Below are 12,781 nucleotides of genomic sequence, written 5' to 3' on the forward strand. Positions count from 1 at the left end.
CCATGGACATCAAGCTGGGTCTGATGAGGAACTTTATCAAGGCCATGGAGAAAAAAACACAAGCAGCTTTTAAGTACCTCCGTAGAACAGTTCCAAGGTTAAGTGAAGCTAAGACAAAGGAATGTGTCGTTGTTGGTCATCAGATTCGTGAACGTCTAGATGATGCATTTAACCGTGCGCTGCGTGGCAAGGAAAAGACTGCATGGAAATCCTTACAGTTGGGGCAAAACAATTTATCGGAAACAAAAAGGTAGACAAGTACATGGGGTTGGCAGAAAATCTTCTCAAGGCATTCAGAGGCCTTCTTTGCAACATGTCACTAAAGATACATTTTTGCAGTCTCATCTAGATTTTGTCCAACTAATTGCGGAGCAGTAAGCGACGAGTATGGCAAGTGATTTCACCAGGACATTGCAACAATCGAGAAAAGCTGTCAGTGCAAATGGAGCCCATCAGTGCTTGCAGACTATTGCTGGACAGTGACAATCGATGCTCCATTTCATAAAAACAAGAGACAAGCCAAGAAGCGCCAGGTAAACACTGATTAAGGACTAAGCTATGTACTTATATATACATACTAGAAGTTTGCCTTTTGTTGCATAATACATTTTATTAATATAACCATTTTGCTCTTTTCTTAAAGTGTAACATAAACAGGACAGGTCATGTAAAGCAACCATAAACACACGAAAAGTCCTAGGTTTACGCTTTATGATTACAATTCTAACAATCTACACAATATAGACAGACGTAGAATGTAAAAGCATAACTATCTGTAATATTTGAATTTATCTCTAAACATTTGTAGACCAGTGGTACTGGCAACAATTAAATGCATCTTACAATCATAGAATATGGTTCTATAAATCACCCAGTCATGCAATACTTCTTTTTTGAAGACTAGATTCAACCAAACATTTATTTAAATTTTTATTTTATCTTCATTTTTATTTTCTTTGAACAAAAAAAGAAAACAAAATTAAACCTGCTGATTCTATTGAAGCTAAATAGACGAAACATTTCGTTACATCTCTTAAGTAGCAGTGATTAATCCAAATTCATGTTGATCATAAAGGCTTAGAAAAATAGGTACATCAATAAAGAAACTTTTAAACACACGGTACAAAGATAATAATAAATACGTCCACGTGCTACATAGTGGCATTCTGGAACAATAAAAGCACGTGTTTCTTCAAATAAAAAGTGTGCATATAGAGAAAGACAACTACCTTAAAAATGCTAGAGGTTATACAAAAGCCATCACTCAAAGCTTAAAATGTTTAGAAAAGACACTTGTGACGTTGAGATTTATCTGATTACGTTAGTGTTCGGAAAGGTATCAAGTTATTTAAGACAAGTGGTTTGTAACTTAAAAATGTGATTGAAGAGACAGAGATCTACTTTAAATGCTTGCTGATTACACAAAAACCTTCAGACAATGCTAAAATTTTTTAGACAAGACAGATGTAAAGTTGAGATTAACCCGATTACATTAGTGTAGGAAAAGAAATCAAGTTGTTCAAGACACGTGGACTTTTTTAATATAAGAATGTGGTTGAAGAGACAAAAACCTATTTTTGGCTAGCTGATTACACAAACACCTTCAAACAAAGCTCAACATTATGTATAAAAGACAATTGTAAAGTTGAGATTTACGCGATTACATTATTGTATGGAAAGCTTTCAAGCTATACTATGCCTTATTCAATCCATAGTGACGAGGACCACATATAGGAGATGACTTGCATAAAACCCTTTGCATACTTTGTTAGGATTATTATAAAAAAGGAATAATTTATCAATAGCAAGAAGGCAAACTTTAAACAATGTGGCACATATTACTATCTAGCACTTGTTAACGCATGCTAGTCTTTTCAAGAGAATGCATCAATTTTAAAGATTCATTCTTATTTTCACAAAACAACATCCGAGCTGTTTTATTGCCACACAATATGCATGTGTTATATATACAATATGCATGTGTTATATATACAATATGCATGTGTTATATATATATATATATATATATATATATATATATATATATATATATATATATATATATATAAACCTGTTTGAAACAAAATATGCTGAATTATATATTAGTTCCTAAATGTGTAGGTCAAGTCTATGCTCTATATTTGTAACGAATCTCACAAATGCATTCTAGCTGGAAGAACCTCAAATTTTAAAGCACCAAGGCGTTTTCATGATAAGCGTATACAGAAGCTCGGCTCGTTTTTAAGACTAAAGAAAATAATACACTCTTTTTTCCAACAAATCTGTTCAAAATTAAGATGGTAAGTGGAAACATACATTAATCTCATTTATCTGACATTCACTTAGATTAGAAACTGCTACAAACTGGTATTGGTTACTTTTGTCAATATCCATCGTAATTAGTTTCAATGCATATACATGCGTGCACAGTATAGTAACACATATTCATTCATGTTAAATATGTACGACTGAGAGTGCGACGATACCTGATTATGATCTTGTAGTTTTTTTAAACATAGCCAATTAAAAAAATTGATGACCACATGGCATATTGCGTCAGTCTATACCAAATGTGTTATTCTCGTTAAAGTGTATTATTATTATTATTATTAACATAGTTCAATATATGTATCTGCTCTAAATTTGGACAAACACAAAACGTTGCAAGCAATATCACGTAATACTACACATTCATGATTTGATATAGACCAACAACTTAGGTGTTACTTTGCATATAAGGATCTGAGGATAGTGATGGTCATTTTACAGTTGTAAATTGCAATTAACGGACATATACGACTATAAACCAACACTTTACGTCCTCAAATGCTACAGTACCAGACACTTATCTCTACCGTAGGAGACTTTAAACGTTTATAAAATGAAACCGAAATTGAAAATTCATATTGACACTACTATGTTGTAGATTCGTTCTTGTTACAATGGCATTATAATTATCTACCTTTCTCTATCGTAATTTTTATACTCTATGCACACCGAAAAAAGGATGTAATGTAGAAATATTCCATGGACTGATGTGCCCAGTGCAAAACGATCAACAACAGAATACTCAAAATGAATATAGAAAACTGTTTTCGATTTCCATATCACACATTACCTTGAATACAGACAGAAATCATATACACAATAACAGAATGAGTTGATTCTCACCAATATCTTTAAACTAGATTGCAGCTTTGTTAGATATATATGCAACTTTAATAGTCATAAACGTTTCAGAAACAGATTTACACATCATAAAAGTGCTTAATGAGTTCATTTCGGTGTGTAGAATTTAACGCCATTTTTCAACACACGATACGTGACAGCCAGTACATTTGATAGAGGAAGAACCGGAGGAAGTGCCAAACCATGGAAAGCTCCTGGAAAGGTTTCTCACATAACCAACTTTGATCTACCCGGTAATCTAATTTGAGCTGTCTAACGATATTTTTGTGTGTCTATTCATCATACGGTGCAAAAGATATTGTCCGAAAAATTCGTATTTATTTAACATTCTTATAATCTTTTCAATTAATGTTCTCATCACATCTGCATGTACACCAAAGTGGATTATTACTTATTTTGACACAATGTTTCATTCGTTGTTTGATAGCTTAATGAGGCAGTATACTACAACATATCATGATTAACCTTCTCAAGACTAACGTCTCTTGACAAATTTAATTATATAAGAAGTAAAGGACTATATATATATATATATATATATATATATATATATATATATATATATATATATATATATATATATATATATATATATCCATATCCATATAAAATAACAGCGAGGTGAAGTGCCATAGGCAAAGACATTTTTATGCATATAGAGACAGTGCCCTGAAAACAGATCGAAGAAAGATTCAAATGTGCACAATAAAGTAATGGTTAAAAATAGTCCTTAGCATCTAACAACAAAAAGCATAAATCTTGTCATCAATCAGTCATACAGTTTTTGAAATGATCACACTTTCAGTGTGAAAGATAATGTTGAAACTGACATAGCAAGAAGGACAAGAACCTGGACTGAGCTTCAAGACGCAATGTAAGTTTACGCACTGAATTTTCGTAAGTTTTAAGCGTAAGAAAATCTTATGCTATTTTGCAAGTGTGTTTCACAAAAATATCCGTAGGAACATGGTGTGCGTCTAATAAACATTTTAGCGTAACCTACTCTTTCGTATGCAGGTAAATCATAAATCGGTAAGATATAACAGGGCACTTGCAAGATACTTACAAAGGACAGCGACGAACATGACGATAAGAACAACAGCAATACAATGACCAAAATATTTAGGACAAAAATGACTTGTACTGGTCATATTGAATGAAATATAAATACTAGTTCTGATTAAAGAAGATAGGGTGCATTTGTATCGACGGATTTGTGATTTTGCAACCCCAAGGCGCCGTCAGTCTTGCAGCACTAATCTCAACTATGAAAGCAAAATTAGGTAAGTCAAATCTTTACTTTTACATTATTCAAAAGATCACTCACCCCATTTGAAAATGTGTAGTTGTGAAAAGCTTGGTCTTCTGTATGATTACTCACCTATTTCTAATTTTATCAAAGCCACCTAATGCCAGGCTTCACGAGCTAGATGTACCTTTCCATAAGTATGTATGCGGTGGTGGAAAAGATGAAGTAGAAAGGAAAGTCTTATGTAAAGAGTATTTTAAAGAGGTTTCTAATTGATAAATATAAACACGTTTGTACATTCGTTGAAACTTACTTCGATGAGAAGACTTCTCACCTCTAAACTGAAATGGAAAGAAATTTTAACAACTTCCATTCCAAATAGAGACATGCTTTTCACTTTTGGTATAGATTTTATGACAAAGGTAAAAATACTTTGAATGCATTCTGGACTGATGCATTTGCATCATATATTGAATTGCATAATAAATTTGTTAAAACTCCAAATTTGTATTTCAAGACAAACATTTCTTGAATGAATTGGAGAAACGAATTCCAGCCCAAATGAATTTCTGTACACAACACTAATTCAAACTGATTCTGCTAGATCTTAATCAAGAATGAATAATCCTTTGAATAACAATATTGTATAGTCCTCAACTTGACCTCGTGTGAAAATTAGCATTGTCTATAAAAAACCTAATGTAAAATAACCTTCTAGAAACATCTTAATGTTTACAAAATAGACCGTTAGTTATAATTAAAATTACAACACAAAATGGGCAAATGTGTGTATTTGTACGTGATATAAACACAATATATATAGTATGTACGCTGTATCAATGATATACCACGAGTTGTATACATTTTTCATTAAAAGGAAACGAGGCTTGCATATATATACATACTCTTCATCTCCAGAGACAGTGTTAATCATGTGGTACACTATCTTGGTAGCGTCAATGCACAACAATTTGAGCTTTTTGTGGAAAACTTGAAGAAGGAATCAAGAATCATGATACAATATATACCTCACATTCTTCCAGTCCAATTGTATAGATTAACTATTGTATTTCCAACACTCCTATCAATATGTTCTAGTTTTTAAATCACAATGGTAATTTTATTTCTTTAAGCTGAAGCTAAAATATACCTCAATAAAGTCAGAAAAGCGGTGATGATTGTTGTTCATGTTTTCCTGCTACAAGTAAAGACCAGAACGATAAGTAAATATTAATTTAATATACAAGTGGGGCATATTCTGGCCTGAAGGGGTATGGTCCGGCCCAGGCTATTTTACACCCCCGGGCATAGTTTAGCCTATGACACTTTATTCCCCGGAGTATACTCTGGCCTGGGCCAAACTATACCCGGGTTTAATCTGGGCAGGGGTTAATTTGGCCTGCTACACCGGGATATAATTTGCGCGTACATAAATTTACATAAAATAACAGATGACGCTATGGCTCATCGATTTCTACGTCAATATAAAATATCTTTCAGCATCCGCAACAAGTCACAGTCATGTAAAGCTTTACAAAGACAACGGTTTGTCTGTTTTAATTGTTTATCTTGCCTATGTTTTGTATTTGCCTTTGAAAAAGAGTCGAAAGCGCTGAGGCTAGCTAGATACTAGTTTTGCACTGTTCGTAGTCAGTTTATTACACACACACACACACAGACATATATATATATATATATATATATATATATATATATATATATATATATATATATATATATATATATATATACATTTAAAAAAAACATGACCTTTGAAGTGTTGGTATAAAGCAACTTGATATAAAAATAGTATTTGTATATCAAATTGTGATTTGCCAATGGCGTATGAATACGCATAAGGATCATGTTTTTTTTATAGCTATTGTACTCTCTAAACATTTCTTGGAATATTACATTTGAAAAGGAGACAATAGCAAGAAAATAGTTTTCATATTAAACATTTTTATAAAAACTAACATTTTTATACAAAAAAACAGCCATACTCAATCCAGGAAATAAATAGTATTGAGCTCTACCCTGTGTCGTCTGCAGTAATCTTTGTAAATACTGCTGTTTCCAGTCTCTCCATCTGGCAAAGATCAAAACTGCAACTCTGTGAAAAAAGAAAACAATGGCATCAGATAAGGAGCAAGATGATGAAGTAACATTTAATCTACTAAACTGTCAGTTGATTGGAGAGTTTGATAGAGACATGGCTAAGACATTTGTAAATCAAAATGATCATTCAGTGTCCAAATGTGAGCTTGTTCGGGAAGACAGATTTGTACACCATGAGCCTGATGATATACTGAAGTAAAATATATTAAAACAAATAATCATGGATACAGAAAGCTGGACATTATCAAAAATATTTTACAGTCCGAGTTGGTATTCGAAAAATAGAGACGCCGTGGAAAAGTTAGCAAGTGCGGCATAGGTTGCTCATGGGATTCCTCGAACATGGTTGAAGAACGAGATCTGTGGTACATTTACCTACCAGTGCCAAGAAAACAATACATGGTTGGTTAGAAGTCTAAACACCAAATGAGATTCATTCGGTTGATCTCTTATTTCTTCCACATGATCGTGTCATCGGACACACCTACAAGTGCACGTTAACAATTGTGGATGTTGCCAGTAGACGCAAAGACGTTAAGCCGTTGACGTCTAAAGATTCTGCAAGTGTCTCAGATTTGCTCGAGTGTATTTATGAACGTACATTATTAATATTGCACGATTATTACAAGTCGATCCTGGTAAACAATTTCTCGAATCTGTTGCCGAACAACGATCGCGAGTCCGCTTTAGACATTTCAATATACACTGTGACCAAGCTATTGTGGAACGATTTAATCGCACACTTGCAGATCGACCACAGGAATGTGTAGCAAGATTTATTTAGTCATAGCTTCACAAGAGAAGATACAATTGTAATTTGTTTAAACCCAGGTAATGCCATTTCACAAAAATTAATCACATTTATTCAAGAAATGATTTCAGAGCCACCACCATTGCAACTACTCGGAAAGACGATTTGCGGTTGCTAGGCAATGTCGTGATATTGACCCGGTATGGTCCGTTGGTATGTTTACAGCATCAGAACGGACATTCCACATACATGTCATGTTTGAGATCGTTTCGAACAATAACCCGTTGAACACCGTTTGCCTCTTTAATGTGCTTGGGTCCAACCACGGTAGAATACATTTTAGGTCGCAGTCCCACATGCTCTTTGATTTGTCTACCAGAGCCTTCGACATTGAACTTACCAACAACCTTTCTTGTTTGTGTTACTAAACAAAGGATGTTCTTTCGCACACTGTCTGGTGTCAAAGTCTTTTACTAAACAATGTTCGGCCATGTTTTCATACACATTGGTGGTGGCAATGTACATTAACAAAGAGTCAATATCCGTGAACAGCATCTTGATTATCTCAGCGAACTTCGGCTTAATCTCGTCATAGTAATACCTTAAACATGAGAAGATTTGACAAGTCAAGTACTGATGAACCAATATCGATAGCCTTTTCAGCTTATGAACGGAGACAATCCCAACATCAAAGATCATCCGAAATACAAAGAGAGAGCGACGAGCCATCGAAGTTTGACTTGTTCACTATCAGCATTGTTCACTGGTTTCAGAAAGTTTTTCTCAAATTCATTTATGGTCTTTGTACTGCAGATTTTGTACATATAGTACTTAGTTGTGTTTGGTCCTTAGACTTGGAACCTGTTTGGTGCATTCTGTATACTTGCGTCCGGATACATTCACAACTGCGCACTGATTCGAAGACAGACACCTACCAGGCAACGACAACACTTCTGTTACCAACAGATAATCGTTGTGTACATCATGTAAATATTCAGGGTAGTCTAGGTCAACTTCAAGGAAGTATCGGTGGTACCTGTTGATGTTGTTGTCGTGTATTTGAAAGCGATTCTCCGTATGATCAATCCAGTGAAACCCACGAACGGGTAATGGTTGCATCATTGCCAATGCATAGGTTATTAGGCCTTTAATACAAGCTGTAAGTGTATGGGTCGGTGGAATCATACTCGTCCATGCAGCTCAGGTCATTTGCGAGTGTATATGTGACTCGCCATAGAAATCCGTCACTAGAGAACACTTAATAAACAGGTCAAGATAAGTGAGCAGTTTACTTCGATTTTGGGCTATGAAACCAACGCATCCTAAGGCGTTTCCGGTGATGATAAGTTAAGCGCGGAATCGAACTTATCGCTTGCATAGCAGTGCCACAAAATTTCTCAAACACATCAGCGAGCAACAGCACATCATTGCGTAGATACAAATCGTGATAGTCCCCATGTTTTCAATGCGGGCCAAACAATGTTTTGCGCAGTCGTAGTCGTTGACAACGATGAATAAAACTCTTTGATCGGCTGCCACTTAGTTCCAGCAAATTTGTCCCAGTTGCTCATGTACTCGTGTGGATACACTCATTTTCTCGTTAACAATTCAGTATCGGTGGGACAGTATTGCCCTGTAATTGCGAAATTTTCTACTGTTAGATTGCTCACTAAGCTATCCATGGGCGAATTCCGAACTTGTCAGAAAACGATGAACTGTAATTGTCACAGCAGAAACCTCATGTATTTTTCAATTTTGTTTCACTTAAGATTTAGTGATATTTTTGATGCCGTAGCCACTGCCGGCATGTTCAAGTGACCATCATATCCACTCAGGCTGTGAAACACGAGAGAGATTTTTGTTTTAGTTGGGTAAATTATCAACTGCAGAGTACATGCGTTGTATGCGGCTTCTCTGTATGTAACATTGATGTGACAATGGTCACGTACTTTCCTAAGGTGGAGTTTCTTATTAGATCCGGCAATGAAGGGCTGAAGAAAACTCACGAATGCTATCACGGGTGATATTCATGTCCACTAGTGAATGGAGCTGTTGTGGAATCCATTTTTTAGTAATTGCAATAGATTTCACGATATAATACTGGTAACAAAGGGGTGGGTAAGCAACTTGTGATGTTTGGTCGTTGTCAGACGTGTCTTCCATTGCAAACATTGATACATTCAAATTCCGCGTTCATGATAATCGGAACTTTCATCTTTCGTTATAAAACAGTAAATTTGAGAATGTGCTACTGGGTTTTGACATTATTATCCGATTCGGGTTTTCAAAGATGCATCCTAGTACAAAACATGGCCAGTGGACAGCCTTTGGGTGTTATATATAATTGGGTTGATTTCGCGCGTATATATTTGTCTCGCCATAGAAATTCCACCACAAAGTGATTGTTCAATAAACAGATGTTGGTAAATATCGGTGAATAATTCAACAACAACGCATTCCTATCTATTCTCAGTTATGAAAAGTAATGTGCAGAATAGAGCTTGCACACGCGCATGGCAGTGTCATGAAATTTCTCACATACATTCTCGAGCAAGAACACATCAGTGCGCAGATAAAGATCGTGGTGGTCATCCCTGGATTTCCATTCGAATCAAGACAAACCCTTATATGCGTTCTTCTAATCTTTTTCTGAAATACCTTCACGTCACAGAAATGAACGAGTTTCGGTTAATTTGTCCCAACTGTTCATGTACTAGTATGGATAAACACCTTTTTTCGATACAAAATCGATGTTTAAAGCTCTGTCAGCCTGGGCTCAATAAATAGGAGTGATTGTGAAGTTTTCCAACATTAGATTAATCACCAACTTGTCCAAGGGCGAATGAAGAAACTGCAACGAATCGATTAATGTATTTGTCCCAGCCTAAATGTCAAGTATTTTTCCATGTTGTTTGAAATAACACCCATTGACGAGTTTGATATCGTGTCTAATGCTCGAATTATTAAGTGGCCATCATACCCATGCAAGGTATGAATCAATATAGGGTTTTGTCGTTTTCTTGGGGTAAATTTTCACTGTAGATTACGTGCATTATGTGCGGCTCCTCTGCACTGGCCAGTGATGTGACAATGGTCATTGTCTTTTTTATTGGTAAAAGATTCTTTACAGATCCAGCAATAAGTGTCTGCGGAAAACTCACAAATGTTATCACTCGTCATAATCATGACTGCTGGTGAATAAAGCTCTTCTATTTAGCTATAATTTCAGTCGACTTAAGAAACACCTAATTCGTATATGGGGTCCCAGCGTCCTGGGCAAGATACATCAATGGTGGTTCAGTTTCCCCGTCTCACCAAAACACTATAGAACTTGTTTAGCGACTTGTATTTGGTCGTTGATGGATGCGCCTTTGGCGGCAGAGATGTACAATGAAATATTGCGATAGTCAAGGTCCGTGTAGATGATATAATGGACTTTTATCTTTTGTTGCTCAGCTGTGAATTTGAAAATGTTTTATGAGGTTTTGGCATTATTGTCAGCAGCGTTTTTTGCACTGATCCCACCAAATATAAGTCATGGTCAGTGAACAATTGTTGAGTGGTACATACATGCATCCAACGTCTGCATGGACATTGCTTACCCTTGTGCTTACTGTGTTGATGAAGCAACAGGGCAAGATTCTTTATCCATACATAATGCGATCCGAATTCAGAATCAATAGTATCACTCAGCCACAATAAATCAATGTGGGTTCGTCCAACTTTTCATGATGTTCGCGTCGTGATGGTCAAGCAAATAAAAGTCTTTATCCCATGTTAACACAATACCAGAGATTCCTGGGTTAAGTGTTTCAAATTTTTTGAGTGTGGCCTTGGTAACCTGCACAGAAAATTCTATACCAAGGTGCAGCCAGTACTTTCGACGCTGGTCTTTGGCATCTCTAGCAGAATATAACGCCAACAAAATCGCCCATACAAAAGATCTGTTGTCATAATTTTTACATTTATCACGTGCCGTTGTGGAACCTACTCTGGTATTGGTATGTAACTGGATTCACAAAACGGTTGATATGGTGAAATATGTACTTTGACCTGTGAGAATCGGTCAAAAGTCCATTCCGATCCTGTATTGGTGTATTTCTCCAACGTTTCTAGAATGTTGTCATGCCTTTGTCGATTGCATCAATGATAACCACTCTGTATTTACGGTTCAGTATTGTATCTGCACCGCTGTGAACCCACGTTATAGTAGTTATAAATCCATCTTCGTCGCGACTAATCGGCATAACCAAATGCGCATTAAGATCAATATCTGCTTTGACTCCAGAGTGGTCAGAGTATTGTAACACCGATAAGATTCCAAGAATTATATTTGTTAACAGTTGTCTAGCTTTGTCTGATTTGAAGCTGTAATTCACCACTGCAAGCTATTTACATTCAGGTACTTGTGACAGATGTGCTCGTTCACGAACATACTCAGCATCTCCAGTAGCAATATCAGACTCTAGACAAAGACGAGGTTTGTTCAAACTCAAACTCACCTAATATCGCAAGTATATTACCTCCTCTTGTCCCTCTTTGTATTCTTATATTACGTTCGCGTGCAACTTGTTTCAGTTGTAGTCCCGTTGCTGTATTAGAAGTCGCTGTTGTATTAGACTAAGGTGTTGAATTAGCATCCGATGGGTTATCTGAGACAGCACATTGGTCCAATGCAAACATGAGTCTCAATAATTCAAGTACGCTTATCGCTGTTGATGATATTAATGCTACAACAAAACAATGCGTGGACGAACAAATCGCACATGTGCGCACACCACCATGCGCGGCAACTTTATGGAATCAAATTCAATGAATATTAGTAAAAGAAGAGGCGGACAAATCTGATGCAAGCCTAATAAATGGTTGACTTCTTTTCAGTTATGGTATAAATGGTTTTAATAGATCCAAACATCACCTCTTAAAGGTGCGCGTGCCCACATCGTACATTTGTATCAAAACGGGAATTAAAGGTATGTGGGTTCGAATGGAAATGTTGATAAATGATAGGTAGTAGCTTGGTCTGAACATTTTAACCTAAATATCACAAATTAACAGCCTGAGCAGTATTGTTATGGAATTGTACACAATTACCTTAGCAACATCGATAGCCAACGGAGACGAGATTCAGTTCAAAGGATTCAATATTTATCCGGACGGCTACTTAACCGACTTTGATATCTGTGTTTAAGATTAAAATTATAATTACAAATAAGTAATAGATTCTGACGCGGAGATGAAGTTGTGAAATTTACTAATGGGGTGTTGGTTTGATCATCTGGCAGCGGATGTTACCATCGATAGTAATTTCGTTCCACTTCTCGATGAATATTTGCTTCAAAGTGGTGTAACCAAACCATCGTATGAACCGACATATAATTGTGTTAGGGGTCAGATAGAATTTGTCTTTGGAACCTCCCTGGTGCACCATTATCAATTCGAGGTCAGCGTGGTATCACCGAAATGATATGCAC

The sequence above is a fragment of the Sinohyriopsis cumingii genome, chromosome 19 (assembly GCF_028554795.1).
Source record: "Sinohyriopsis cumingii isolate HCF-2022 chromosome 19, ASM2855479v2, whole genome shotgun sequence".
Classification (NCBI taxonomy): Eukaryota; Metazoa; Mollusca; class Bivalvia; order Unionida; family Unionidae; genus Sinohyriopsis; species Sinohyriopsis cumingii.